This window comes from Netta rufina (assembly GCF_964035555.1).
Source record: "Netta rufina genome assembly, chromosome: 4".
Taxonomy (NCBI): Eukaryota; Metazoa; Chordata; class Aves; order Anseriformes; family Anatidae; genus Netta; species Netta rufina.
Window position 1 is genome coordinate 44,948,289 of NC_140127.1, and position 12,793 is coordinate 44,961,081.

At 40.2% G+C, this 12,793-nt stretch overlaps 1 pseudogene across 1 annotated transcript in view; it reads left to right on the forward strand.

The window, feature by feature from the left end:
- The window catches only part of LOC311209471 (protein transport protein Sec24D-like), a 125,992-nt pseudogene that overhangs the window by 80,989 nt on the left and 32,210 nt on the right, over positions 1–12,793 (forward strand). The window contains exons 6-10 of the transcript XR_014619366.1: positions 1,094–1,220; positions 4,069–4,330; positions 7,657–7,778; positions 11,180–11,291; positions 12,637–12,767. The product of XR_014619366.1 is annotated as a protein transport protein Sec24D-like (transcript). The remainder of the gene's footprint in view (positions 1–1,093; positions 1,221–4,068; positions 4,331–7,656; positions 7,779–11,179; positions 11,292–12,636; positions 12,768–12,793) is intronic.

A 12,793-nucleotide genomic window follows, 5' to 3' on the forward strand; every position in this document is an offset into this window, starting at 1 on the left:
TCATGCTACAGATGATGTAATTTGACATCCAAAAGATAAACCAGACTGTTACTATCTCTCCTTTCTGTTTCATTCATTTTAACTTGGTATGTGGCTTCAAATTTTTCAAGAAGTATAGTAAGTGAGAATGTAGTGGCTGAGATCTTAAAAAACAAAACATCAACAAAATAAATTTAAGAGCATAGAAATGAGGTCTTTAAAAGACGTTTAGATGTAGAGCTTAGTGATGTGGTTTAGTGGAGCACTTGTTAATCAGAGGTTGGACTGGGTGATCTTGGAGGTCTCTTCCAACCTAGATGACTCTGTGATTCTGTGAAGCCTGTTTTGCTGGTCTAATTTAAGTGAACTGGTCTAATTTCAGCAAACTTTAGGCATACTAAACTTGTGAATTGGGACTGTGGGAAATATCCCAGAAGTAAGATTCCCTCTTTCTTCATTAAGTCTATTAACACACCTAGGCAAAATAGGGAAGAAAGAGAGGGATCGTCTCAGCATGACTTCACAGAGGAAAATGACAGTTAAAGTAGTAAAGATGTCTGAATTATTTTTTAATACCAGTCAGATTATGGTAATTTACATTAAACTCAGTATTTGTGATTGGGTGGGGTAATAACAGAACCAAATATCAAACTGCTTGCTTGTTTGTTTTATATATAAAATATTCTTTTTAAAGATGGCAGGAGTTGTGTTACTTTAACCCAATGCTAAATGTAAGCAGAATTGTTTCTGGTAATTGGCTTATTAGAATGTTATATCTGTTTCTCCATTCTTGATTCTTTCTCACGGTCCTTCTTGGGTTCTTTTGCTGGAAAGTTACCAACTACTGGTTGGTTCCTTTTTTGCTGTCTTTTTCATACCTGCTTTTATAGCTGACCAAAAATCTCTCCTTTCTTACAGAAAGGCTGTGGTTAGAAGGGACCTCTGGGGGTCATCTTGTCCACCCCCCCTAATCAAATAGGGCCACCTGGAGCTGCTATTTTTATTTTTAGAGCAGGGCAGTACACTTGTAGTTTTTGATGATGTTGTGCTTTTTTTTTTTCTTTTTTTCTTTTTTTGTAAGGTTTCTTAAATAAAAGTGCTTCTTGTTTGGCAGGTATGTCAAAATCAACTCTGCCTCTTGAATCTTCAGCCACTGTTGGGCCTCCACCACCTGGTACACATCAGTTCAACCAGACCAACTTCCAGAACGGGCCCAATGCAGCGGCACGGCCAGCGCACAGGTGACTTTTAAGAATTAATACATGAGATCTAAGTTATTTGACCTCTCTTTGGCTGTTTCACTGGCATTTAAGTATGGCATCCCTTTTATCTTCAGCAGTTCTGACTTACTCCAGTTCTGAACTGGATTTTCTAGTTCAGTTCTCTGTGATGTTAAGCTGCTAGATCATACGGTATAATCTATAATCTCATTAATTCAATTTTTAGAACAAGTCAGGTTTTTATCATGAATTGTTTATTTTTAACTATTATTTCTGCCTGAACCTTAGACTCATTGCTTAAAAGCAGAAGGTGTTAGAAGTGCTTTCTGAAGAGCACTTACATATAAGTTGCTTTTTTTTTTTTAGTTATTTTCTGATGTATTAATTCTCCTTTGTGAGGTACCGAGGAGTTGTAATTTAAAAAATTAATAGTTGCTGGTGAGTTTTGACTAGAAGCTGGTACATGCCTATATAACTGTAGGTTTTTTCCCCTCTCTTGCCTTTGCTTCGTTGCTGTGGTATCACAGCCAAGGATCTGTAGGGTACTTTAAAGACATTTTAGAATGCAGGTTTGATATAATTTTTCAGATGGATGACTGCTGCTCTCTTGCTCAGTCAGTTAGTCTGATGTTAATTATGAAGAATTTAAGTGTTGTTTTCCTGCCTCCAGAACTTACAGGAAACAATGAAGGAGATAGGAGTGGGTAAGGGAGAAAACTAGGGACAGGTTGAAGCTGTAAAAATGAATCTTGGAAAAATTATGGTATGAGGGAATGAAAGGATAGGGTGGATAAGCTTGATCACAGAGTGATTGTATTGCAGGGTGGGTTGTAAGTGGGTAGATGCACTTAACTCTTAATTCTGTCAATTGTTAATTATTTTGCTGACCTCCCATGAGTGACAAAATTAGAGTTCATGTACCTATAGCTATTTTAGCTTTAGTGAATTTAATTTCATGTAAAAACGTACTTGTTTCAGTTGATTGAAGCCTTAATCTGCTTCTGTGCTTCTTTAGTTGTGGTGAAGTTATTTGTGTCCAAGTAAAGCCATGCATATGTTTTATGAAGCATCGGAATAGGAAGCCTGTTGTCTGTGTGTTACAACTGTGTAAAACAGACCCACAGAGACTGGTCATCTGTTCTTAAAAAAAAAATAAATAAATAAAAAGTGTACGAATGGACAGGGAGAAGCAGTGGTTGTCCTGAAAACAAGGAAAATGAAAGTCAAGGTGACCTGACCAGCCCAGCAAAATACTGATTCTCTTCCCTAAGTTTTAGCCAGCTGTCAGGACAGTGACCATATCTGCTTTTTCTGAGTATTTCCTGGTCAAATTTACCATTTGACTGGAAAGCAGTGGAATGTAGTTAGCATCTTGTTCCTCTGTGGCCAGGGCATTCATAAGGATGAGTTTACTAAACTAAGATCACTTTAGTGGCTGTATCATAAGATATGTGTAAAGATGAACTTTTCAGTTGGAGCTGCACTGATGTTATATCAGTGTTCATTCTCTGACTTGACAGACTACTAAATTGAGTTTAATGAAAGTTGTGTAACTGCCAGGGGTCTGACCCTCCATTTGCACAATGGCTTGTGAAAACTTGCTTCTTCACCTTAAAAAATAATTTTGACTTGAATTCAGCCTTGGTATACAGAACTGCAAGTGCATGATTAAGTCAGATAGTTCTATACAGGATGAAGCTTGGCCCAGCACTTCAACAGTAGCACTTCATATGCGGCGACTGGTATTATTTAGAGCAAAAAGAACTGTTTTTCTTCCTGCCTTGTTATATTGCCACCAGCAACAATTATGTAACATTCTTGCTGATCTTGTTACATGTGGGAATGTTGAGATACCCTTCAGACCACTGAAGACCTGGGATCTTTATAGTTATGCCACTGTGTTGGGTTTTATTCTTCTGATTTTTGCTTAGAGGTAAGGCTAAGTTGGTGTAACTTGACTGAGCACTGAAATTCATGGCTTGTGGTGCTGCTGGAGCAATGTTTGTGTGTACCAGTAGAGATCCTGAGCATGACTTGCATGTGACACTTTTTTCAGTTCACAAGTCTGACAGAAGATAAATTTTAATATTTGTTTACTAACATTAGTCTTTTTCCTCCAAACCTAATTTGCTACTTTTTAGCATTTTTGAAGATTAATTTGCCATAGGTCTTTTGGGGGATGTTTGACTAAAAATGCATGTTTTGTAAAGTAAAGAACATTTATAGATTTTAAGTCTCAAAAAGAAAACCACTTGCAGGGTCCTCTTAATTCTATTGGAATCTGGATCTTACAAGCAACAAACTATTCCTCACCAGTGGATGCAAAATAATTTCCACATTTCATCTTTTAACATCAAAACTGGAAGATGGTTGTAAAACAGATTGAGTGGGTTTAAATTCCATTTAATTTGTCATGGTGAAATGGGAAGATCAAACTAACAAAACAAAACAAAAAAAAAACTACGTAAGAGAAATTGATTATTAAGCCAAAAGGAATGTTGTTTCACATTAAGAATTTAAATAAAATTTACATTTAAATCAAAAGCCAATAGTGATTTATGTGTACTCCAACCAAGAATTGTTGAAGACTGGCCTCCTTTTCTCTTTCCCCACCCACCCCAGCTGTAGGGTTTTATTGAAAATAAAGCTGAAGGAAATAAAACCGAACATCTGAATCAGTTCATACTTCAGCTGTGAGGTCTGATTTGTTTTATGAACAGACATTCAGAATCTGCTTAATGAAGCATGTCAGTATGTAACTCAATATTCCCTGTATGTTACAAATATATGGAGTAAAAATAGAATGTCTTTCACACAGAGTTAGTAGGTTGTCGTTTTTGACTCATTTGATAAATAATTTCTTGCTCAGGTCCTGGCACTACTCCGAGCTCTCACATATCTTCCGGGCATCCAGCATCTTTTCAGGGTCCACAGCCAACACCTCTGACACAGCAGCAAATGGCTTTGCCACCTGGTTCCTCCACCAGCAAATAATTTCAGTGGCCTTAGTGATTAACCTTCATTGCCTACTATGGCCAGACAAGATGGGATCCCTGGATCTGACCCTCTGAATCCTAACTTGCAACAGCTTCCAGGACAGCCTCTAGGGCCTGGATATCATCCTCAGCAAGGTAAAGAATAATGTTTGGCATCTAATTGAAAACAAACAAACAAATGTATTGAGAATCACTAGTGGAACGGTGACCACTCACAGCTGATGTTCTGCTGTCTTGGAAAAATGAAAACTTAATTGCCTTTGTGTAGATGGAAGTTGTTATTGCCTGTCAGTGCATTCAAGGCAGGATATAGTTTTGCTCAAAAGTTCATCACTCTATTGAGAACTTAACAAGAAAAAGGAGATTAATTTGTGTCAGAAACAATGTTTGTTCAGTATCGGGTAAAGGCACAAGACGCAGAAAGGAATCATATACTCCTTTTAGATACTCCTCTTTACTATAGTAAAAAAACAATAGCAATAAAGATTTGTAATTGAATACAAAGAATGTGCTTTCTTACCTGTCACAAGTGAGTAAAACAGCTGGCATTTTAATTGTCAAACTAGGCTGGTTTGCATTGACTGATTCTCACTGATGCAGCTGGAACACTGGAATCAAGGGCTACAAGCTTTACAGAAGAGACAGGCGGGGAAGGAGGGGCAGGGATGTTGAGAAATGGATAGATTGCACAGGGCTGGCTCTGAGAAACAGCCACAGACAGGCTGAGAGCATGTGGGTAAAGGTTAAGGACCAGACCCATAAAGGACACCTTGTGGTTGGGGTCTCCTGCAGGCTGCCTGATCAAGGGGAGCCTGTTGATGAGGCTTTCCTGCTTCAGCTGCAAGAAGCATCATGCACACAGGCACCCATCCTGATGGGTAGCTGGTTCAACCACACAAATTTCTGCTGGGAAGGCCACACAGCAGGCTGTAAGTGATCCAGAAGATTCCTGGAGTGCATTGAGGATAACTTCCTCGTCCAGGTATTAGGCAACCCAACCTGTTACTGGACCCGGTGCTCACCAATGAACCTGTTAAAGGGGTTATTAATAAACTAATATAGATATTAAGGGATTCTGGAGGTACACTGGCCAGAAAAGAAAGGCCAAGAAGAGTGTAACATCCTCTGATAAATGAGAAGGGAGAATTGATAACAAGGGACATGGAGAAGGCTGACGTATTCAACAACCTTGCTTCAGTCTTTGCTGCCAGTCAGATTTCCCACACACATCTCTTGAATTCCTGAACCTCTAGGCAGGGGCTGGGGGAGCAGAGTCCCTCCCACAGTAAGCAAAGAACATGTTCAAGACCTGGTGGAACTGAAGATGTACAAGTCTATGGGGCTCGATGCTGTGCATCCCAGGGTCCTGGGGGAACTTGCTGATGTCATTGCCCAGCCACTCTTCATCATGTGTGAAAAGTCCTGGCAGTCAGGTGAAGTTCCTGGTAACTGGAAAAAGGGAAGAATCACTCTCCTTTTTAAAAAAGGATAGAAAGGAGGACCCAGGGAACTACAGGGTTAGGGTTAGGGTTAGGGTTAGGGTTAGGGTTAGGGTTAGGGTTAGGGTTAGGGTTAGGGTTAGGGTTAGGGTTAGGGTTAGGGTTAGGGTTAGGGTTAGGGTTAGGGTTTTCTTTTTTTGGGTTAGGATTAGGGCTAGGGTTTTCTTTTTTTGGGTTAGGATTAGGGCTAGGGTTAGGGGTTAGGGGTTAGGGGTTAGGGGTTAGGGGTTAGGGTTAGGGTTAGGGTTAGGGTTAGGGTTAGGGTTAGGGTTAGGGTTAGGGTTAGGGTTAGGGTTAGGGTTAGGGTTAGGGTTAGGGTTAGGGTTAGATCCGCGCGGGCCGTTAGGGTTAGGGTTAGGGTTAGATCCGCGCGGGCCGTTAGGGTTAGGGTTAGGGTTAGACCCTATGGAGTCTCAAGTCTGTGTTTGGGAAGTTCATGGAACAGATCCTCCTGGAAGCAGTGTCAAGGCACATGGAAGACAAGGAGCTGTCTGAGACTGCCAGCACAGCTTCACCAAGGGCAAATCCTGCCTGACCAATCTGGTGGCCTTCTGTGGTGGTGTGATTTCATGAGTCAACAAGGGAAGACTGACCGATGTCATCTAACTGGACTTCTGCAAGGCCTTTGACACATGACATCCTGATCTCTGAATTGGAGAGAGATGCATTTGAAGGGTGGACCATTCAGTGGATAAGGAGTTGGCTTGAAGGTCACACCCAGAGAGTGGTGGTCAATGGCTTCATGTCCAGGTGGAGGTCAGTGACAAGTGGTGTCCCTCAGGGGTCCATCTTGGGACCGGTGCTATTTATTGTGTTCATCAGTGACATAGTGGAATTGAGTGCACCCACAGCAAGTTTGCAGATGACACCAAGCTGAGTGGTACAGTTGATACAGCAGAAGGAAGGGATGCCATCCAAACGGATCTAGACCAACTTGAGAAGTTGGCCCATATGACCCTAATGAGGTTCAACAAGTCCAAGTGCAAGGTGCTGTACCTGGGTCGGGGAAATCCCAGACATGAGCACAGACTTGGGGAAGAACTCACTGAGAGCAGCCCTGTGGAGGACTTGGGGTTTCTGGTGGATGAGAAGTTCAACATGAACCTTCGGTATGCACTTGCAATCCAGAAAGCCAACTACGTCGTGGGCCACATCAACAGAGGTGAGGCCAGCAGGTCAAGGGAGGGAATTGTCCTCCTCTGCTCTGCCTTCATGAGGCCCAACTTGGAGTGCTGCATCCAGGTCTGGGCCCCCAGCACAAGAACGATGTGGATCTGTTAGAGCTGGTCCAGAGGAGGGCCATGAGGATGATCAGAGGGCTGGAGCACCCCTGCTGTGAAGAAAGGCTGAGAAAGCTGGGACTGTTGAGCGTGGAGAAGAGAAGGCTCCAGGGAGACCTCATTGCAGCTTTTCAGTACTTAAAGGGGGCTTATAAAAAAGGTGGAGAGTGACTTTTTATAAAGGAAGATAATGGTAGGACAAAGAGGAATGATTTTGAACTAAAAGAGTGAAGATTTAGATTAAAAGGAAATTCTTCACTCTGAAGGTGGTGAGGCACTGGAACAAGTGGAGTCCCTGCCTGTGGCAGAGGGGTTGGAACTGGATGGTCGATGGTCTTTAAGGTCCATTCCAATAAAAGCCATTCTATGAAAGGTCTGGATTGAGTAGCTGTAATAACCTCTACTGGTAATCCTACTTTGCTATATAATAGCAAAAACTTTAATAATACTCAAAAAATATAACTGAAAAGTTTTGGAACTAGAGTTGTCACACCTAGTTTTATGTTTACCTTTAAATACCTTACTTGCATAAGCTAAAATAACCCATTTCTTGTACTTACTGAAAACAGGAAGGAGAAGTTGCATTTAGCAGAAGTAAGAATGATTTGTATGGCAAAAACTGATGTTAAATTGGTAACAGAACTTAAATACTTTATATTAATGATCGTTTGTAACTGTACAGTGAATGATGGCCCTCAGATGGCAGGATCTCATCTGTCTTACCCTGGTGCCTTTCCTGGAGGTCCAGCACAGCTCTCAGGTCCACAGCAGACGAAGCTTGATCCTGACTTTATTCCAAGCCCAGTAAGTAATGTGGCACTGATGTTTTATGAAAGTAAATTTCTGCTCCATTTAATGCCATTGCATTTACATGGCTTAGTTTACAGGTTATGTTGCAATTTTTGTATAGTCTTAACTACATCGACTGTTTACTTTGTGTTGTCAGTTTGGAATAACTGAGTAGTACAGAGTGCTAGGTTTATAACTGATGAGGCTTTATAACTTTAGCTGGCATGGGACATACCCACAACTCAGTATGTTAATAGGAATTCTCAACAAGGTTCTCCTTATGACAGTAAGGAGTACTGAAGGATTACTTGCATTCTCTGCAGCTGGTCACCTTTCCTTTCCACTTCAGAAAGATCCAAGACTTAAACTTAGTAACAGGTAGACACCTAAAGTAGGACTGGTGCAGAGCACAGGTATGTGAACTCTAAAATTGCAAGCATGGAAAAGCTGAGAAGTCCCATGCTCAAAAGCCGCGTCACTGTTTGCAGGAGTTCCTCGGGCAACCAGAACTATTTGCTTGAGCATCTTTCCACCCTTGTAAGGATTTCAGTAGTTCAGGGTATACGTAATGCTTAAGCTTCCTACAGGTTCAGAAGGCTCAGTTGTTGAAGCCTGCCTGAATGTGCACTGGTGGGACAAAGCCTTTTCTTTTTAGAATTGTGTTAGAGGAAAAATAAAACAGGATATGGATTGTCAATCTTTCTTGAATAAAGTAGTCTAATTATTACCCAAAGGAATAACTTGTCAGATGCAGGCTCTATTTACCTTATTTTTTTTTATTGGAAACAGCTGATCAAAGTAGGAGGAGAAATGTGCTGAGCTCATGGGGAAAGCACACTGATGCATGCACTTACACAGGTTTTGATGATCAGCCAAACACATTAAAAGGTCCTTGGAGAGTCAGGGTTCTTGAAGCAGGCTATCTTGTAGCTTTGACGCAGGACTTTCTACTTAGATGCATTAACCACCACACTGTAAGCTCGTCTGGGTGGAGGAATTTTCAATTCCTCTGAAGCAGTATTACTATACGGGAAAGGGTTTGTGTTTTACCGGCAGGGGGGAAAATCACTTGTATAAAATCCTGATCCTGTTTAGTAGGGTGTAGCTTTGCTTCCTTATATTGGGATTTTCCTTTGTTTTATGCAGTGATGGCTTTACTGAAAAACTGAAAATATCTTGGAAAAATATATTTTTTGGTAGGTAATCATTTAGAGGTTAATGTAACAACTGCAATTGCCACCGTTGTGGTTTAAAAAAAAAAAAAAAAAAAGAAAAACACTCAACAAAGCCCACCTGAAGTGAATTTCTGTATAATTAGCAAATGTAGGTAATAGTGCCCTGAATAGGCTGACCATTCTTAGTGTTTCAGTATGGTGCTTTTACTTAAGAAGTACAAAATCATCTTGTGTAATACATTTAAGAAAAAAAAAAAGTCATCAGGGAAACAGGAGGTCTGGCACGAAAGTGTGGACTGATGTCTTGTTTCAATTACACATGTAGAATAAACAGCCTTGACTATGACAGTGATGTTAAAATAGGTTAAAAGGTTTGTTTTAGCAGCACAGAGAGGATCAAAATGACATGTTTAAAAGAAACACGATCTGGGTCAATGTCTGCAGAGGGCAAAAAGCTAACTCAGAATGAGGAGTAAGTATGACCATGTGTATTTCTCTTGTTATATTTACATTATACAATTACAGTAGTGTTGCCAGATAAATTTACTTCTTATCTGTAGCCATTGTTGATTTATATTTTCTTACATATGTTAGAGGTTGATATGTTCTCTGACAACATCTATGAAAACTAGCATCTGGGCTTTGTCAACAATTATTTCCAAGAACAATGATGTATTTAGGTCAGTTAACTGCAGAATACCGTGGTGCATTGATCCTTTGCAGAGCTAAGTCTTGAAAGTGGTTTGCTTCCTTCAGCCAGCAGACCTTTTTAGAACAAAGCTTTTATCCCTTCTAATGCAAGAGTTAGTGATAAGTATACAAGCCAAGCGGGCAGGGAAAAGTAATCAAGCACAAGATATAACAAGCTCCGAGGAATGTACTGTGTATTTAAATTGCAATAAAAAAACTTTAAGGAGAATGAAAATGTTACAGGCTGTAGATTAATTCCAGTATGTTAGGAAATACCTCTTGGACAATGATCAATAGACTCCATGCTGACTAATTGTGTTTTTCTTCTGTTTGCTTTCCAGCAGAGGCTTCTGAAGTTCCCCAGCTATTATTAGAAATTCATGTGCAGTGTAAAGATACAATTGCATGGCATACTAGCAGCAGTGGCAAAGGCAGCTTCAGAAATTCCCTGCCTCCTTCCTCTTTCTCACAGCTGTTAGGCTATACACTAAAATGGATTGTTGAAAAGATAACTCCTTTGAGGATGAGAAGGAATAGTGGTATCGTCTCAGTGATCCAGTTTATGGTGTGGACCAATATATCCGTTTATGTAACTTCAGTTGTACCTGAAAAGTATCAGACTTAAGCATGAGGGACTGCAGAAGTGATAGTATAGAAAGTGTACACAAAGAGAATTTGTTAAGTAGTAAAGCCAGCTTCATGAGCATTTCATGAAAATAATTCACTAGTGTTCAACCAGAATAAACCTGCACTTGATTAGAGCTGCTTCACCAGAAGTTTTCTGTGATTGCTCTCCTTTACTTTTTTTCCAGGAGAGAGCTCACAACATGGTAGTACAACTCAGGGAATGAAAACACAGTTGCAGAGTTGACATACTACCTTATGGCCAGACAGGCTTTTCTTGAGGATTGAATGCTACCTTCTAAATTGCAGTGCTGACAAGCTAGGAAGATGGTACTCTCTGTAGCTTATCAATCACTTTTTTAAACCATCCTGTGCACAGAGCCTAGTGGGGAGGAATTGATGGCCAACCCCTCCAACTATTCCAATCAAATGAATTACCCACACATTCATTTATTAAGAACAGCATCTGGCACAATTATGGCCATACAAAAGATAACCTGGTATATGTGACATCTGAGTAAGGTGATGCACTCAAGTTTGATCTTGGAGCTTGGAAGGCCAGATTCAGTAACAAGGCTTATTTACACAGCCACTCTATTCCGTTTGCTGGCTAGACTCGCCTGAAAATGTCTGACTCCAGCATTCAACATGCTTTGAACAACTCCGTTGTTCACTGTATATAGGTCTGGTCAGCCCCTATGTGTAGTGTTACCTCTGCAGGGTTCCAACAGGCAACTGTAGCTGTGAGTTACACTGCTCAGCTGTGTCTATATAGTTTTCTAGTTCTTAGCTATCCTAGAAGTTTGTATGTGATGGGTTTATGGCATCTCTATATAAGACAATAGTTTTACTTAGTCTAACTCTTTATGGATGTAACTGAATGCATGGCCAACCTTTCTCATACTGTTCTTGCTTCTTATCCGTCAGATTCAAGTAATTGAAAATGACAAAGCTTCTAGGCGAGGGCAGATCTATGCTACAAACACAAGAGGATAGGTTCCTCCTCTTGTCACTACAGACTGCGTAATCCAAGATCAAGGTAACTGTCCTTGTTACCGCTTTGGGGGAAATGAAGTAAATATATGTATATATAACTACATTCTCACATTTGTCACCTAAAAATGGTGCTTCTTACTCTAAATTGGACATAAAATGGGAAAATTGCTCCCAGGTGTGTGTGAGAGGGGGAGTAGAGGGGGGAGAACTGAATTTTTAAACTTCTGGTTAATTCCAATGAAAGCCATGAGATCGCCTTGCCCTCACCTTTTCTACCCTTATTGAAATTTAAAGTAATATGCATAATTGACACAACTTCTCTTAACATAAATTTCTTCAAGGTTTTCAAGTAAAAAGGCCTCTTCAGATTCTTCTGAAATTTTAAAAGATGGACACTATAAAAAGCACTGACTCTATTATCGTTGTGTTTTAAGATAAGAATTTTGGAAGATTCTATTCAAACCGTAGGGACATAGCGTGAGCCTGTCTAGTTGGCTTAATGTTTTCATTTGGCTAGTGTACCTCCATTTGCTTCAGCCTAGACCCTGTAAGTACCATATTCCATGCTCTTGACAGCAGACTTGATACTTTAATATAGATAAAACCGATGGTATCATTTAGTCCAGCATTAACTGATCAGTGCTTGGGTAAGCTTGGTAAGCTATACAAAACATACAAACGCATCAAGATTTTTGGACATTATCTGAGAACAGGATAATGCAGTTCTAATGAACAAAGAAATGCCTCTCAAGAAACTGAGCAGATCTGCAGCCTGATGGTTTAAAAAAAAAAAAAAAAAAAAAAGTAATGCAGTTCCTGAACTGCCTTGGACTTCCAGTGCTTGTCTGCCTTGCAGAATGCCATTTCCCATTGAGGGAACTGAGCTAAGTGCTACAAGAAATGGAGTAGTGATTTAGCACACTGTATCTTGCAGGATATATGAGCATGGTCATGTTAACACTAGTATCCTACCTTCTGACTCAGAGCTAGCTCATTAGCGTGGTCGTGACAGTATCAGTTTGTTGCATTTTGTTATATGCAGTGTTGACATTCACACTGGGTATTTCATCCATATCATATTATTTCCTTTTAACATCTCAGATATGGATATTTTCAAATCAATCTCCATTGAGATTCTCATTAAACTCTTCTAAAAAGATTTTCATAAATCTCTTCATTAAATTTGAACAGCAAGAAAATATTTGCCTACGGGGGAGGCAGTGGGCTCATACATGAGATGGGCAGAAGCTTCCATGGGAGAACAAAAACTATGTATTTAACTTAGGATATGCTCTTGTTGTTTTGTTGTTGTTTTTCTGGTTTGTGTTTAGGACAGGCGGATTCCTTTTATCAGTCTTTCACTGTGCATGCTTTGGTGGGTGTTCTAGGTCATGCCAGCCCTTGTTATTATATCCAATGTTCTACCTACTGCTTCCTGTCATCTTCAGATATGGCCAAACAGACTTGCATTCCACTGGCAGCTGTCATCCAGCCTTTTGCTATTGTTCTGCAAAATGAGGTGAGGACTAACAGAATATTAGTCCT